Source organism: Heloderma suspectum, chromosome 7 (assembly GCF_057233095.1).
Source record: "Heloderma suspectum isolate Gila_16-S chromosome 7, 16-S_ref, whole genome shotgun sequence".
Classification (NCBI taxonomy): Eukaryota; Metazoa; Chordata; class Lepidosauria; order Squamata; family Helodermatidae; genus Heloderma; species Heloderma suspectum.
In genome coordinates, this window is record NC_139464.1 from 121,503,066 (window position 1) to 121,521,874 (window position 18,809).

The 18,809-nt window shown below is 43.7% G+C and overlaps 1 long non-coding RNA gene across 1 annotated transcript; it reads right to left on the reverse strand.

Moving 5' to 3' along the window:
- Nucleotides 1-1,705: 1,705 nt before the first annotated feature.
- Nucleotides 1,706-16,449, reverse strand: LOC146340268 (uncharacterized). Its single transcript, XR_014784504.1, has 3 exons — nt 16,363-16,449; nt 11,863-11,917; nt 1,706-4,162 (listed from the first exon to the last, which is right to left on the reverse strand). It is a non-coding gene; the product is annotated as an uncharacterized LOC146340268 (long non-coding RNA).
- Between the last annotated feature and the right edge of the window lie 2,360 nt (nt 16,450-18,809).

The following is an 18,809-nucleotide window of genomic DNA, read 5'->3' on the forward strand; positions in this document are numbered from 1 at the left end:
TGTAATGCTTATCACTAAATGGAAAACTGGGGCTGTTGGATTAATTTCTTCTCTCCCCAAGCACCCCTTCCTTTTCAAACAGCACGTTGACAGGACTCCATGTCCTTTTATCTGGCCTACATGCTTGCATCCCAAGCTGTTCTTCATGGGCCCAGCTGGATCAGGGCCAATACCATAAAAAACAAAAGACCAAGATCAAAGATCAAAGGGCAAATAATATGGCAACCAGTTTTAGTACTGTTTCAGTTACCATTAAATTTGGGCTATTTTCAACAACTTAACTCAAAGGAGTTAAGGATTTTTATATTCATATTATCAAAAGGGCCATAGGGTAGCAGATGGATGAAAAGCCAATGGCCAAAGGCAGGGAAAGGAAGTACATAGGCATTTCCTTCTAGCACCCATGATCTGAAGGCATGCAGGTGGCAACCAGTGCCAGATCTCTAGGGGAGATTGTGTTAAACTGAAGGAGAGACTCAGCTGAACACAAACCCTCCCAAAAGTATCATTCCTCAAGTAGGACCTAGACCAAATGGTGTCCCAGACAAGGAGCATCTTTTGGATACCTTTTTAAAATTGCATTTGTAGCCTGTTCCATAGCATTGGTGCATGATTTATTTACATGCATGGATCTGATCACACATACACCATTTATTGAATGGGCAACGTTGTGAAGGTCAGAATCTGCCCCTCTTCCCTTTTAAGTCTTCTTAAAGGCATGGGCTTCACTTGGCTAGAAAGGCTCTCTAATTCCTTTTCTCATAGGACAGACTCCTCAGGGCTTCCCAGCTGTTGATGGCCCCAGGTTTAATGCTCAACTTCCCCTTTTTCTTAGAAACTCTTCATTTCTTTTTCCTTTTGCACTCCTGATGGCCCATTCTCCTTTTTCCATGAGCTCCAAGAAGCACAGGGTAAACATAATCTTATTCTTGCTGGGACTGTGGCCTTCAAAGTTGAACCCATCTCTGGGAACAACGGACCGGCATGCCAGGTGTTTTTAAAGCTGCAGCCACCTGGATTGCTCCTGAGGTCCAAAATCTCATAGCTGGATTCCTACCTTGGTACGTATGTCTCTTGTCCCAAAGAGGCTACAATACTACTTATGTGCAATAGACAACATTTTCACAATAAATGTGAATCTCACTGTTTCATTCACTCATTCAGCTCAGCTCATTATTCATGAGTTCAAAGACTCCATATTCCATTGGTCAAAAGTGACACTATCGGTGCCCATGAGGATTTCCCCCAAATTGCCCCACTGTTGACCTCAGACCTGATCTGAAAGACCACCCTGTCTTTGGATGAGGGGTAACTTCAAATTATATACTGCAATTGAATTGTTCTAAGACTGCCAGAGTTTGGGGGCAAAAGCTGTAATAATGACAAAAAGGCATCAGTGTAATGGATATCCTCATAACTGCATAACTACAGTTTAGGTTTTGAAAATTACCAATATGTGTTTAAGTCAGGCTAACCAGAAAGTACTAGATGGTGTCTTAACTGTGGCCAGCTGTATAGCATTTAGAAATTAGAACGGAATGTTTTGCCATTCCAATGTGGAAAAATGCTGCATTTTTAAAACACACACACACTGAATATTTGATAAGCCATACAAGTCTACAGAATGTCTTTCATTGCTTGAATGTGCATTCATTTTGCTCAGAGAAAATTATCATGGCACTTACGATAAGGACTTTTGCATGGTGATGCTCCAAAACCTTAGGTTTTATTTCCAAAATCATGATTACAGCTCAGAAGTTAAATGAAGTCATGCACTTCTAAAATAGAACAACAAAAGGGATTCCCAGAAAGCAAATAAAAGACATGATGAATCTCCAGTCCAGCTGAGCATGGCTGTATCAGAAAATCTGCCATTGTCCCAGACAGCAGTTCAATGGGGGAAAGTAGCACTCCCTTTCTCAAACTGCTGTGGCCAGTTTTCAAATGGGGCTCTGTATGCACAGCCCCAGCCACTGCATCAAGAGACTGTGCATGCAAAACCTGTTCAGATGTGCATTTCATCTAGATATGTGCTTCCACGCCTATAGGCTTCTTAATTGGTTTGAGTAGACTAAATTATTTTAGCTTGGTTGATTTGTGGTTCAGAAATCCCTTTGGATGTGTGGGGTCCAGATAGTTTTTTTTTAAAGCACAGATCAGTGTTTTGTGCCTCTGCTGATTTAGTTTGGTCAGAGTGGCCTAATGCGGTTTGGCAGAATGCACACAGAACAGGACAATGTCTACAAACCAATACAAAATAAGCATAAATGCTGATGGGCTTTGTTTATTTTGCTTTCACAACAATCCTGAATAAATGAATAGCTCCTCCTCCTCCCTGTGAGGAGGAGAAGCAGCAGCTATTCATTTATTCAAAAACTTCATGGTATTCGTTCATTCATTTCATTTCTATACCGCCCAATAGCCAAAGCTGTCTGGGCGGTTCACAAAATTAAAACCAAAGAGCACACAATAAAACAATATAAAATATATAAAACATTAAAACCACAGTATAACAATACAACCAGAATAAAACCAAGCAGCAATGCAGGGATTTAAAATACAGATTTAAAACAGCAAAGCTAAAAGTCTAGAAAGCTAAAATGCTAAAATGCCTGGGAGAATAAGAAGGTCTTCACCTGGTGCTGGGCGAACCTCACTAGGTATCAATGTATTATCAATCTTTAAAAGTGTACCGTCTTTAAAGCCTGTTTTTCTATATGGCTATTTTATGGAGCTGAGGATTCTTTAGGCTTGAACAGTATGTTATGGCCTGTGCATGGCTGCTGGCAAGAGCAACAGCCTTGTGTCTCTTTCTTCACTGTCTCTTAGTAACGTTTAGGCTGCAATCCTATACCCACATACTTGGGAATAAACTCCATTCAAGTCAATGGGACTTACTTCTGAGTAGACATACATAGGATTGCGCTGTTAGTAATGTAACATTAAGGATGTATGGGAAATGCATTTGTTTGTTTTTGACTAGAATTTACCCAGTTCTCACCTCTCAGAATGAACCGTGGAGCCAAATGCAATCTACAGTTTATTTATTACATTTATATCTGACTTTTCTTCGGCTGTGGGACTCAGGGTGGCTACATGTGGTTCCCAGGTGGTCTCCCCTCCAAGCACTGACCAGACCCAGACCTGCTTAGCTTCAGCAAGGTGGCTGCCTCATGGGCCTTCAGACTAGGTCTTGGAACCAGCTGAAGTCCATACATTTCTGAACTCATGGTGCAATTCATGCCACAAAAAATATGTTTGAAAAATGTGCATGAAAGAATGTGTACTTTTAACAAATGTGCACAAACATGCGTTAATCAATGGGAGAAAAATGCATATCTTTAAAAAATGTGCACAACTGATGCATAGATTTGGAAAAAGGCACATGAAAATCCACACAAATTTTTATGTGAAAAAAGAAGAGCTTGCAACCTGATATGGACATGAGCTTCAAAGTGGAATTTAGAGAACCTCGAGGAGCTGAAGTTTTACTGATTCTCACCACCCTATGTAAAATGCACAATGTGATGTCATTGCCTTGTGAATTTCTCTGCCTTAAGAAGGGCAGCCAATGTGGTGGAATGGAAGTTGGGAAACTTGTAATATGGTGAACTCACATCATGCATTTTGCATTACTAAATGTTACATGGAGAAAGGAAAGGATGACGTTGGGATGTAGTTTTTACAGTTGCCATGGGTTGGCTGCGCAATGTAGTTTTGCAAAATACACATTTTATTTATTTATTTATTGCATTTATATCCTGCCTTTTTTCCTCCAAGGAACTCAAGGCAGTGTACATGATCCTCCTCCTTCCTCCATTTTATCCTCACAACAACAATCCTGTGAGGTAGGTTGGGCTGAGAGTCTGTGACTGGCCCAAAGTCACCCAGTGAGCTTCCATGGCCGAGTGGGGACTAGAACCCGGATCTCCTGACTCCCAGTCCAGCACTCTAGCCACTACACCACACTGGCTCTCAGTTTTCTCAAGGATAACCTTCCAATAACCACTGTTAAAGTCTTAGTGTCATTTCCTCTGGTTGCATTAGAGGCAAACATTTTCAAAATATTTCTGAAGTACTCATTGGAGGTGCTCAACTGAGGAAACGGAGAAATTGTAGGAACCGAAGAGTGGGATGGCAAACAGTCTGAAGATACTCTTATCTATGTCAAACAAACAGACAAAGATTGGTGGTTTTAGAAATTGCCCGCTCTTAAGAAAGCAGAATTGTTCTTTAAAGAGCAGGCAAATGAGATCAATGCACGACAACGACAATATAAAGAAGGAGAACCAGCAATGCATTCTCCCCTGCTCCACGTTTTGTTCTCGCCAGATTCAGGGAAGCAGCAGCATTCCAGGAGAGATGTTCCATATGAGAAAGCAAAAGATGGACAATTCCAGCAAATTGACAGGAAAAAATGAAGACAATCCAGGGGGGAACATAGAAATCTTGCCAATTACTTTTGGAATGAGCACGATGAGTTACATATCAATGATGCTATTCTGCATCTACTGCAAAGGAGTTCACACACACTTGCAGGTGCACATATATCGCTTAGGCTCCATGGCAGCCTTCCCCAACCTGGTGCCCCCAACCTGGTGCCCTTCCCCAGCCTAAGAGCTGTAGTCCAACACAGCTGAGGAAGGCTGCTCTATGCAAACAATATTTTGTAGGTAGGTACGAAAGCCTGGCTGCAACAATACACACTCTGTGCCTCCAATGGAATATATCAATTCCTTCCCCAAGGTAGTGGGGCCAACGAAACTGTTGTTGTTGTTGCTGCTGCTGCTGCTGCTGATAAATATTTATACTCCATTTTTCTTTTGCACATAGGAAGGACCAAAGCAGGTTACAATCACAGTAGTTGAAAACCAAAATTAAATAAAGTACAATCCAAAGTAAGCAGGAAAAAAGAACATAGCTGAGGAAAACATGATCGAGCGATCACAATTTCATTGAAACAAAATGGCTTTTATGCCCATTATGGATCCGCTGAGGCAGGGGGTTCCAGAGCCTGGATGCCACCAGAGAGAAGGTCCTCTTCCACATGACAGACAAATCCATCAGTTGCCGTGACAAGAGTACATCCTTAAGGTCATTTGTTTACACTGCACAACCTCTCCATCACCTGCACACACCCAAAATTAGTTTTATAATATCAAAGAAATTCATTTTACAGAACAGAGTGAAAGATCAAATATATAGCTTTTAGCATTTTTCTCTAAAAACATAAGAGTAATAATAACCAAGACCTGTCAGTTTGCAGTCATGAGGCTGTCTCAGTGTCAGGAGCGCCCTAGCTGCCTCTTGCAGTCCCCACCAATAGCCAACTCAGGACACAGACGACGACGAGTTCTTTCCGAGACTTTATTCCTTTGTTCCTTTATGACTCTTTCAGATACTATTCACTAGCCACTAAGCAAGGAACAGCACTGGGGAAAGATAGCAGAATAGCCTCAGCTCCAGGTAATGCAGTTGGTCCCCGTGTGAAGGAGAACCACGGGAAGACCCTGAACTTATGGGCTAGGGAGAGATCCTCCCTCTTTCCCTTGGGTCCTCGGGACTCAACCATTGTTTGCGCACCAAATGAGCGCTACGCCTCCTTTCTGCGTCCTCCATCTGTCGTCGCTCCCTGCGTCTGTGCCGAGCATCCAGCAAGCCCCCCTCCAGCGCTCTCTCACTGCCAGGGTCACTATCTATCCCAGGAATGCTGGCAGGAGGAATCTCTGCCAGCTGCTGTGCTTGTGAGAGATGAGCAAGCTCCTCTCCCACGGATTGCAGTTCTTCCTCAGAATCAGAACTGCTCTGGGGCTCTATGGGCTCCGTTTCCACCCTGACACTCAGTTCAGAACTGTCACTTGAGGCCACCTCACTCTATGTCTACGTCAGGATCCGGCTGCCCTTGACGCTACTCATGATGTGATCAGCTAAATACTAAAGAGGATATCCAGGAGTTTCACCATATGGCAGGAGCACCGTTGTCAGAGCTTCCACTTCTTTGACCCACATGATTCCTCCTCAATCCTGCTGTCACCCACTGGGGGTTTGTAGAACATACACACATGTATACTAGATGAAATCCAGAAGGAGTTAAGGATGCTTAATTCTTATTCAAGCCAATGCAATTTTAGGGTACAGATGTGTCATCTTTACAGAGACATAGAGTGCATCATATACATGTCTACTCAGAAGTAAGCCCCAGGGAGTTAATTAGGGCTTACTCCCAGGAAAATGGGTATAGGATTGCAGCCTTAGCTTTCTTGGGTTGCACACACTGTGTCTACAGCAAATTAATTTGCTCATACAAATGCTTCGACTGAGGTCGTGGTATTGAAATTCCAGTTAAACCTTAACTGGGTTTTCGATGTATCTGAAAAAGACACAATCTAACAGTCAGATATAATAGCCAGATATAATCTGAATAGTCCGCAGTTCCCCTACACATCAGAACAGTCAACTAGTGCTTTAGTAATGCCTACTCATAGATCATTTGTGATCTCTTCAGGCTCATAGCCTATGGAACTAAGCTGCAAAGTAAACACTGCCAAGTCATCCTTTCAGCACCAACAAACTGCCATCACTATTTTATATTTTCTAGGGCCTTGAGGCATTCACAGCATTGGCCAATGATTAGTCATACAATATCATCATGCTCAATTAAGGTTGTTTGTTAGAAACCTGTGGGTGGGAATTGTACCTTTCAAGTCACAGGTAGAAAGAAAAGGAGTTCTATTGGTAGGGATGGAAAGATAAGGATAGGTTATGCAGAGTGATTTGGGACTACCTGGATTAATTGCAAATGGTGAAAGACAAATTGGGCTTTCTGGGCACACAATGTCTTACCAGCCTTCTGTTGATTTCATAAGTCAGTAGCTCAGCTAATGTCATAGAATGGTAGGGTGGGAAGGGGCCTACAAGACCATTGAGTCCAACCCCCTGCTCAGTGTAGGAAACCTGATTCCCAGGCAGTCTCCCATCCAAGTACTAACCAGGGCTGACCCTACTTAGCTTCCGAGATCAGACGAGATCGGGCGAAGCTCAGGAAATTGCTATGGGCTTCTATGCTCCCTCCTTTGGCATAAATTCACTCCTCCATTTCTGGGTTGGGATAAGCACAATTTGCTGTAATCTGAATTATGTAAGCTATGGTTAGCACTAACCTCCAAATCAGGATCTGAAGCCATGGTTCCAAGTTGATTTGCAAACCATGGTTTAGAGAAAAGCAGTAACCATAATTGCCTGATTTACATGTCATAGCAAACTTTAGTTCTCATGACATGGAAATGGAAGAGCAAATCCCTCTGCAAGAGGGGAGGAGAAAAATAAATGTACGTGCCCATAGCTCATTCCTTTAAAACCATGGTTTGGAGTGCTGTCTGAAATGAGCCAATGAAGTTACAGGCAAGGTGGGCATTCGACTTGCTTCTTGGTCCCACCTCTTTTTTCGCAATCTGACTTTGGTCTTGTAACTTTGCTATAGACACAGTGGGTGCAATACAAAGAAGGGTATATATCCATTCTCTTATATGGGGGAAATAAAGGGGTATACATGGGGATCTCATTGGGGTGAGGGCTAAACCTGCTCCCTGCCCTTGGTGACTAGCCTGACCCTATCTTCATAGCCCTACTTTCCTGGGACCATCCTGGATTATGTTTCTTGGTCATGCCAGATTGTAACAGCACATTCATTGCTTTAAAAGGAATGATCTTATGGGAAAAGGAAAGCCCCAGGGCCATCAAGCCTGCCTCCTCTGACAGAAGCTGGATTTATTAGACCTAAACTAAGCCTGACAGAAATAGAGATGCTTTTGAAATTCTCCTCCTCCAAATATCTCCCATGTCTTAGAATGTCAAATCACTTGATCTAGTTTCCAAAGTGGAAATGATGCACTAGGTATCTACCACTGTTCCTTTTTCAATTTCCAAGTTTTGGACAGAGCTCGTGCAGTATGCTGCAGCTCTTAGTTTTTTAGTTCTTTCATGTGTCTGCCCGCTTCCACTAATTGATAAAATTGGTTTGTTATTTTTATGCTGCTCCTAGTGATTTTACTGTTTTAAGTATATTTTTGTACATTTTAAATTAGTTTTATACTGTTTTATTAACAATTCGTGAGCTGGCCTGGGAATTTTATTGAGAGCTGGACTATAAGGAAGGCTGAGTGCCAAAGAATCGATGCTTTCGAACTGTGGTGCTGGAGAAGACTCTTACGAGTCCCCTGGACTGCAAGGAGGTCAAATCAGTCAATCCTAAAGGAAATCAACCCTGAGTGCTCATTGGAAGGACAGATACTGAAGCTGAAGCTCAAATATTTTGGCCACCTAATGCGAAGAGAAAACTCTCTGGAAAAGACCCTGATGCTGGGAAAGACTGAAGGCAAAAGGAGAAGGGGATGGCAGAGGGTGAGATGGCTGGATAGCATCACCGATGCAATGAATATGGACTTGAGCACACTCCGGGAGAGAGCGCAGGACAGGAAGGCCTGGTGTGCTATGGTCCATGGGGTCACGAAGAGTCGGACACAACTGAACAACAAGAGGATAAAACTGTAAAATAAATTATATAAGCAAAAATGAATAAAACAAGAAAAAACACTGTAAAAAAGTAATGTTTATGTGATTGTATCTATGATTGGGCCTTTTTGTTTTTGTTTTGTTTTTTGTATGTATGCTGTTTTACTGATGTGTGTGTGCGTGTGTGTGTGCAGTTGGGTGCACTGATAAACAATCCCAAAATGCAGTGTGATACAGTTGTGTCAAAATTCTTTTGTGTTACGTTGCACCAACTTTATTGGATGTTGTTTCATCAACATCCATGAGTGAATATGGGTGTTGATAGAAACACTGCCCCCACACACACGCGCACAGAAAAACGTGATGCAAACATACGTATGTGATGACATCAAAATTGCTTTTTTGGAGTGCTTCACCAATGCACAGATATGTGCACTGATAAAACATTAAGGGTGCAATCCTGTGGGGATAGTCAGCTGCCCCCAAAACCAGAGGTGACTGATTATTCAATGCGGGGCAGGTGAAGCATAGAGGGGATTTTCTTCTCTGCGCTCCAGCCGGCCTGCATTTGCAGCTAGGTGGCCGATTTCAGCTATCTAGCCAGGGCACCTTGGACCCGGGGGAGGGTGGGAGGCTGGATGGCGCATAGGAAGTGTCGTAACAGCGCTTCCACTGTCCCCTCTCCTCCCTGCCCCCAGGAACGCCCCCTTCCCCTCTGCTCTGTGCTGCTCTTCTGAGTGTGGAGCTGGGGACAAACCACGCTGCCTACGAAGTGGCGGGGGAGGGGGTGGGGAGGTGGTTTTCTGGGAAGCAACCTTGGAGCGCTGGCTCTGAGCTCGGTTCCCAGAAGATGAAAAATCTCATGGCTGTCTAGCTGCTGTCTAGAGGCCATAGAATTGCACCTTAATGTGTGTATATGGGCTGGGGGAGAGAAGATGCAAAGAAGCTGAAGGAACTGTGGCAAATCGCATATGCTCCAACTCTGCAAATTAATTTTAGAAATTATTCCAGTTAAACTGGAAATCAGGAGGCATGGTAACTCAGGGCCAGGTGTACTAGAACATTAAGATATTGAAGGAGGGGAAATCCCTAGCTCAATGCACATCTAGTCCCTCTTCTTGAAACCTGCAACCACGCAGAAGGCGCATAAGACCACAGTACTTAGCTTAGCAATTTACAATTTTCAGAAACCTCTGGTTTATTTTGAGTCTTTCACACTACCATGAAGCCGTTGTACACAACAACCTAGGTCTGTTGAATGCCCCAAAGGTCAGGTAGCTGAAACATGGGAAAACATCTGGGACTGAAGTAAATGAAACAACCCCCAAATGCTGAGTTCTAGCCTGAAGATTAGTTCTACAAGTGAGAATTTATTGCTGCTAAAACCCAGCTTTATCAGCTTTCTGTCAGCAACGATCACCAGCATTTCCTTTCCCGATCAACGTGAGCGGTGACCTAATCATTGCAAAAGGTGAAACTGTGACAGGGATTAAAGGCTAATAGAGAGAATCAAGGTAGTGGGATTGAACAAAGACAAGACTGTTGCAAGGCACACCGCCAGCTTGAGTCAGAACGTTCCAAGAAAGCATGAACTGAGGAGCCAAAGGGAATCTCTCCCTGCAACGTTTTCTTTAGAAACCAAGTCTAACCAGGTTTACTAGCTCTCCAATGGAACAACAACAACAACAACAACAACAACAACAAGCATCCTGACAACTTTACCAACATATATTTTTAAAAACAGGGTTAGGCTAGCTTTGTGGTTTGCAAGCATTCTGCTGGGACTGCTTTCTTTTATTTCTTTTTTATCGAGAATATTTTTTTATCCTGTCTTTCCTCAAAGGACTTCAAGACAGCTAACAACAGTGAATCAAAACAATGAAATGCCATAAAACCTGCAAACACTTAAAAGCAGCAGAGACTAAATCAAAATCAAGAGCTGCCCAATAAAGCCATTCCAACAAATGTAAAACACTTAACAGAAAGCCTTCCTAAAAAGGAAGGTCTTTAACATATGGCAAAGGGCCATTACATAGGAAGAAAGGTGGGCTTCCCTTGGGAGGGAGTTACAAAGCTACCAAATAGGCCCTCTTCCCCTTGGTCCAGCATGATGTATTTGGGCATTTCTACACCAACCTAAAATCCTGTGTATAAAACGGGGCTTTCTGCTTCCGCTTTAAATGCAGGATCACAGTACTGCCTTTTTCACCTGCGTCCTTCCCCCCTCCCCTTTCTCCCTCCCCTTTATTTAAACATTATATAAATAATGCTAAAATAAACCCATAAGCTGGAAGAGGTCAGCTGGATACCTTTTTATTTATAACTTTTCTTTATTTTTCTTAGAGATAAAAATAATGGATATTCTAAAACAGAGAATGCTTTCCAAAGACAGGAACTGCTACAAAACAAAAAATATTACAAGAAACAAAAAATATTACAAGAAACACCTGTGATAGCTCTGCTGTGTTGCGTAGCGCACGGCCACTGCTCAGAATGTGGCTTTTCAAACTTTGGCTTGTGCAAAGCGTGGCACAGTGGCTGAGAGACCAAGGTTTTGAGCAATGTCATTCTTGATGGATATCTCACCTGCACCAGGCCTTGTAAATCCTCTGGGTGGCCCTGCAAAACTGGCCATGGGGGGCCCTGATCCAGGGAGCTATTTATTCTAGGGCCGGCCCTGGGGATCATTGAAGCCTAGTTATCCATTTCCAGATAGTGCAGTAGCTGGGAAGCCAGCTTAAGCTGGTAAAAGGCACTCCGAACCACAGAGGTCACCTGAGCCTCTAATGACAGTGAGTACCCCAAGCTATGAGCCTGGTTCTTCAGGGCAAGTGCAACCCACTCCAGAACAGGATGACTCCTACTCATCCGGACTGAGGAACCACCTACGACCAGTGCCTCTCCCTTGTCCCCATCCCCAGCTTGTTAGCCTTCAACTAGTCCATTACCATGGTTGGGCACCCGACCAGCACTCTCACAGCCAAACCTGGCTCTGAAGAGAGGGAGAAATAGAGTTGTGTGTCATCAGTGCACTGATGACAACACACACCAAACTCCCAAATGTCCTCCCTTAGTGGCTTCATGCAGATGTTGAACAGCATGGGGGATAAGACGGAACCCTGCAGGGCCCTGAAGCAAATATGCCACAGGATTGAGCAGAAGTCCCCTAGGACCACCTTCTGGAAACAGCCATCCAAGTATATGGCAGGGACTAAGACCACTGGTAAAAGGTGAAGGAGGAGGTGGTAGCAAGGATTGGATGGTGGGGGGGAGAGGGGAATCATATGGCTACAAAGAAGTACTGAAATCAGAGCAAGGGAGGCAGACAAAGACAACAGCAGGTGGTCTTACCCAGGGGGAGTGCCCCTTTCCCCTGCTGCTACAAGGCCATCTAACACCAACTCGTCTGTGGAAGAAAGAGAGTGTAAAAAAAGTTAGTTGTGACTAATTTAAGTATTAACTGTTATCAGTGAGATGAGCCTCAGCTAACTTTAGTTGAATCAAACTAATTTGGTTTGGACATGGGCTGGGGCCTGCTTATATTCTGGTCCATCCTAGATTAATTTTCCAGACAGAGTGGATATAGATTTGGGCTAATACTGATTTTTAAAATGTTGTACGTGTGAACCCACCCTTACAGATTGGATTATGCCCTCCTTAATCCCAGGTGAACAGACACAAAAAAGGGTGCAGGGTCTCTACTATCAGGGTTGCCGTTCCTTGAGGTGGAAGAACAAGGAGGGGACAATAAAGAAACCAGTAAAATATACCATGATTTGAGTTTATTGAATGGGAAAAGATTTGATGTGCCTGATCTCGTCTGATCTTGGAAGCTAAGCAGGGTCAACCCTGGTTGGTACTCGGATGGGAGACTGCTTGGGAATCCAGCTTCCTCCATTGAGCAGGGGGTTGGACTCGATGGTCTTGTAGCCCCTTTCCAACCCTACGATTCTATGATGTTGAGAAAAGGGCTGGATGTACCTGATCTCGTAAGCTAAGCAGGGTCAGCCCTGGTTAGTACTCGGATGGGAGACCGCTTGGGAATCAGGCTTCCTCCATTGAGCAGGGGGTTGGACTCGATGGTCTTGTAGCCCCTTTCCAACCCTACGATTCTATGATGTTGAGAAAAGGGCTGGATGTACCTGGACTCGTAAGCTAAGCAGGGTCAGCCCTGGTTAGTACTCGGATGGGAGACCGCTTGGGAATCCGACTTCCTCCATTGAGCAGGGGGTGGACTCAATGGTCTTGTAGGCCGCTTCAAGCCCTATGATTCTATGAGTCTATGATTAATGAACAGGTGTAGTTGGATTACAGTTACATTTTTTCCTTTGTTCTCTTGATTTTTTCAGTGCTTCAGTTTTCTGCCCTTCTGTGTGAATACATACTATTTGATTAGGTGTTATAATGATTGTATTCCCTAAACAGTTACAATAAAGAGCTTGAACCATTTATTAGGAAAAATGCCCACCTAATTTTTGCCTAATTCGGGGCTTTCCAACAGATGGAGCTGTAGGAGCAGATTTCAATGTTGGGAACAGAAATTTCCCCCCTCCCCCACTGCACCAATTTGCTGAACAGTGTTATAAATCAAGTGGAGATGATCTTCAAGCCCACCAAGCAATCGCTGAAGATACAAAAGTTGTGATTTTCATAAGAGAGGCCGTGTGCTGCCAAATTGGGATGACGTTTCTAATAATGCCACCCAGCAGCAACATTTGAGCCTTTGAATAATCTGGGGACTTTCTATTTTGACAACTTTGGAACTGGTAGAAAGGAACAACAAATAACCAACCCTCGCCCCCATTTCACCAAGCACCTTAGTTTCAGAAACCCCAAGGGGTTCTAATTGATACTGCTTTGAAAATATGAGAGCCAAAGTGTATTATGTGCCAGATGCCTTCCCACTGCAATTTTGCATCAACATATCTTCCAACCCCCCCCCCTCTATGTTTCTATCTGGACCCCTGTGTGGACAGGATCTAGGGGAGGGGCCATGGCATGCCAAAAGCCCCAGGTTCAATCTCTGACATCTCCAGGTAGGGCTAGGAAAGAACCCTGCCTGAAACCCTCGAGAGCCGCTGCCAGTCAGTGTCAACAGTACTGGGCTAGATGGACCGATGGCTGGACTCAGTATAAGGCAGCTTCCCTTGGTCCCGTGTAGGGTCTGGTGTACTCATTTCTTTTAGGCTGTAGCCTGGTCTGTAAGGTTTCACCATTACTCTGTGTAAACTGATAATGTGCTCTAGAATGCAACCAACATTCCAAATGGCTGCATGTTTCAGGGGAACATTCACAGTGGGCAGACAAGGCTGTTTTCATGGAAGCTTATTTTCTATTACCTATCTTCTCACTGAAGAACCCCAGGGCTTCCCAGAACACAGTTTGAAAGCCACTGCCAGGATTGATTCTGAGCGCAGGGAGATGGTTAGCAGCTCAGACTCAGAAGAGGAACAGTCAGAACCGGGGGAGGCATTTTCCGGAGCCAGTTCAGTATGGGTTGGTGTGCTTCTCAGGTTACCAACTCCCAGATGGCTGGGCCTGAAGCCCCCCCCCCATTGCCCCCCTCTGTGAGAAGCTGGGAGGAAGAGGAGGAGGAGAGTGGGGGCTGTGACCTAAGAGATGCTAGACTGCGGCGCAGAGCTAAGAGGGAAACATCAGGGGCGGAGCTCAGACTGCTGACCCCGGTAGCAATGCATGAGAGGTGATGTAGGGAAGCATCACCGGAAGGGCGGGACATCCCTCCCTAAGTTAGTCTAGCCAGCAGGCCTCACTTCAAACTGTAGGCAACATCAGTGTTCCCATTTGAATCCCCCGGAGGCATTTCTTTGTAGCCTGAGAGTCTTTGAGGATTTGCATCTGTAACGAACCTGTTGATAACGAATTAAAGGCCTGAGACTGAAGCCTCTCCATTTGGGTGTGAGAGTGCATCAGGAAAGAGGGGGCCCGAGGGAAACGTGACAGCCACTGCACTATACCACAGCTGATGCAGAACTGATTGGTTGGATAAATTTTCAGGACTTTAGGTAGCTGGACATCAAGGCTCTCTGCCTTGATGGAAAATCTTGGATTCTTCTTATCTATGTTTGCACAGAACAGGCTGCATGCTGTCCGGGTTTTGTTCTTGGTTTATGACTTCTGCCTTGTTTGGGAGCAACCAGCCAGGAGTCCGGGCACAGACAAGCAAACCCTTCCTAGTTTGTTTTGTGCCTGTGGTGGCGGGGAGAAGCAAGATGGGAGCGAATGGGCTGTGTGCATCAACATGCAGCTCGTTCACGATAAGCCAGGATTCTCCAGAGTTACATGTCACAAGCATACTGTGTGAATGTGGTCTATATCTTGAATGGTGGCCAATTATAATATAATTAAACAAAGTTCGCTTGATGCCAAAGACCCGGGTAACATGCACCTCTGGTCTTCTGAGGTGCAGAATATTGATCTGGGAATGGATTAAATCAGAGCTGTTCCTGGGGTTCCTCGGAAACATATCAAAGATTCCTCAAGGAGAAGATCAGCAACAGCAGAGAAATTTGTGTGTCTAAAGTAACATTTCCCCTCCTAGCCAATATAGGGCATTGTGAGTATGTATGACATACTTAAATGATAGCTTGCCTACCTTTACTGATCTTCTCCTGCAATGTGCAGCTGCAGGAGAGAGTGTTGAATGTGTTTCAGGTCACATATCCTTTCAGATGGAACAATCATGAGGCCCAGCAGGCTTGGTCAATACCTCATGTGCATTCTGTGTGCTCTAGAACATGCTCCAACATTCTCTGCAATGTGCTGGCATTCCACATGCTCAAGTTCCTCAGCTGATGAGTAGGTGTAAAGGGTTTCCAGAAGATTGAAAGGCTGAAATCCACTGGATTAAATGAAAGAGCTTCAGCCCAAAGTCCTGGAATATAGCCTCACATTAGTTACCAATGCTAAAGAATGACAGCATCTTATTCTTCCTAAATTATAGTCCTATAAATATGTCATACATATTCACAATACCCTATATTGGCTAGGAGGGGAAATGTTACTTTAGACATACATCCCAAGGCGCTGGGGCACACCTAGTGATATTTTGATACTCTGCAAACCAGGGTACATGTAACCACTTGGTAAGCTGGTCATCTCTGTTACACTGCTAAGTGGCAGGGAGCATTTTATCTCATGTCAGGTGCAAGTGTGTGGTAAAATGGTGGTCTGTAACCAATAATTGAATGTAAAGTCAACATAACTGTGGTCCTCTGTTGAGTTGTAACACAGCAGCAAATTGTGTTTCCATTTTATGAGCACTAGCCATACATACTGTAAATTATGACTAATGGCTCATGGTATTGATCCTATATAAACAGTTGTTTATACTAAGCATGCATGATATGAGTGATGTATGGGAAACCCACCTATATATAATACTGATGCAATGAAAGAGTATGGTTTTTGCTCTGATTCGTTCCCAGGACCCATTGCTAATCACATTACTTCTGGGGCAGAATAAAAGTTCCTGTTGTCTTAACAGATGAGGGAGATAGATGAGCAACAGGATCCAGGAACAGGTCAGAAGGTAGATGGTAGCAACTCCTCGCAGTACATTGGTACTATTAAAAGTAAAAGCAATGAACAACCCAATGTGTTATGCACTGTTTCTAAACAAGAACGATACTTTTAACAATACTTTTGTTGATATGTACAAATAAGTGCCTAAGTGGAAATCTAAACTAAATCTCTTAAGAGCAGAGATTGGAGAGAAGGATGGAAGAAAAATGAGCTTTCCTAGCTTTATAATATTTATCAGAAAGACCCTAGAGCTGCGATGCTATGCCCACTTACCTGGGAGGAGGCCCTATTGAACTAATTGAGACTTACCTCTGAATATATACATCTACGATTGTGCTGGTATAAACATCCGAAGGGCAAGTGTTTGGAGTGCAAAGTGTTCCTCAGTTAGGTATTGTTTGGGGAGGGGAGAAAAGATCAAAAATGGCCATTAAAGACAAGCAATTCATTATTTCTTCCTTTACAAACAAAGTAAAAAAGGAAAAGTGTTCTCATGAGAAACTGTATGCCTTTCTTTAAGAGGGTGCACTTTAGATCAAGGATAGACTAAAATCTGTATGATGTTGGGGTTGCCAAGGTAACAATGCATTTTTATGAATACCAAAGCAAACAGATGAATAAACCTCAAGTCAATCATTAATTCATATTACTATTTTTTGAGCTTGGCTAGAGTGATTTAGGTACCATACTTCCTCTTTATTTGATATTACAAATGGTATTATATGATTTAAAAGCAAACACTTAACATTGCCTTTAAAAAACAACACACACACACACACACATTTTGTTGCCTCTCTTCCCGTATTACACTTTGCTTGAAATGGCAGGTTACTGATCAGAGTGTGTGTATTTTAATTTTTAAAGCCACAACAACCATTTCTGATTCAATAAGGTAAAGAATCAGATCAAGAAGAGGATGGTAAACTATGGCTTTTATTAAGATGTGTTTGTGGACCAAGCACAAGGTCAAAGTAAAAGATTCAGCTAGATTATGAGGAAATAGAAAATGAAGAGCATTCATAATTCCTTGCAAACTACCGACATCAGACCTTGCAGGCCAAAACCAGCCTAAAGGTTGCAGGGAGGGACACCAAAAAAGTAGTGTGTGAGGGGGGGAGTTTACCTGATCTGAGGGCCTTTTAAGTCAAAATTGTAAACTGTTTTATTTAACCCACTAGTAGAATATCTAGACTAAGCTGCAACGGGAGTATTCTTCTCAGAGAATCATAGAGTTGGAAAGGCCCATTTAGGCCATCGAGTCCAACCCGCTGCTCGGTGCCGGAACCCAGCTTAAAGCATCCCTGACAGATGGCTGCCAGCCTCTGCTCGAATTCCTCGAGCAATGGAGAGCCCACTGCCTCCCCAGGCACTTGGTTCCATGGCCTGATTGCTCTTAAGCATTGGGACGTTTTTCCTGATGTTCAACCCCATATCTGCTATACTCTAACTTAGGCCTATTGTTTCGTGCCCCACAGTCTTGGATGACAGAGACCAGGTTGTGGCTCTCTTATGTGTGACAACCAAAGTGCTATCACGTCCCCCTTGGTCTTTGCTTCTTGAGGCTAAATCTATCCAGTTCCTTCAACCTTCCCTTGTAGGACGTAATTTCTAGTCCCCCGATCATCATCTTTGTTGCCCTTCTCTGAACTGGTTCCAATTTATCTGACTCCTACTTGACGTGTGATGTCTAGAACTGGACACAGTATTTCAGGTGAGGTCTGACCCATGCAGAGTAGAGTGGAATTATCACTTCCTGTGATTTAGAAACTAGACTTCTGTTGATGCACCCTAAAATGGCATTTCCCTTTTTGCAGCCACATCACACTGCTGACTCATATTCAGCTTGTGGTTGATTACCACTCCAAGACCCTTTTTACATGTACTGTTGCCAAGCAATGGCTCTATCCCCCATCTTATACCTGTGCATTCGATTTCTTTTTCCTAAATGCAGAACTTTGCACTCATCTCTGTTAAATTTCATTCTGTTGTTTTCTGCCCAGTCTTCTGACCTATCAAGTTCATTTCAAATTTTGTTTCTGTCTCCTAAGGTATTCGCCATCCCGCCCAATTTTGTGTCATCGGCAAATTCCATAAGCATTCCCCCGCCTGTTGAACTTCTCTTGCTGTTGGGTTTTCCTGCCATAGAACCCTACTGATCAGGGCTCTGAGTTTATTAAAAGCAGCTTTCCTGAAGTCCAGGGGAGTTTACGAAGACATGTCGATGCTACTTCATGGCCAGCTGATGCACATGCTATCCTGGCTGCTTCAAAAGCGCTGTTGAAAACAGTTATCAGTTTGCATTTCCTCCCAACACAGTAAGTTTCAATGCTGCCTCGATATCCGGATTCTTCTCCTGCAGCAGTGATGTTACAGGTTTAAGATATCCCAGAATTTTTAGCTTAATTTCAGTGAGAAAGGGGAAGGAAAGACAACTGATCTGATTGAGCAATCCAAGACCTCAGTTTTTAGATGAGAAACATTTCACACAGGGAAGATGCACTGATTAATCTGCGGGTGGAAGGATGAACTCTTTGCCTGCATGTATAACCATAACGGATTCCAAGTGTCCAGTCCATCTTTGAACCAACAGACGTTTTAAAGAACTGCCTTTAGAAATCCAAGGAATACGCCCCTTCTTAGAAAGCACGCACAACTGTTCGCACAAGTCAAAATATTCCTTCATCTCAGGCATCACGTCAACTGCATGCACTATTAGGAATCAGTGGGCAGATTCCACCGTGGCACGGACCCCAAAT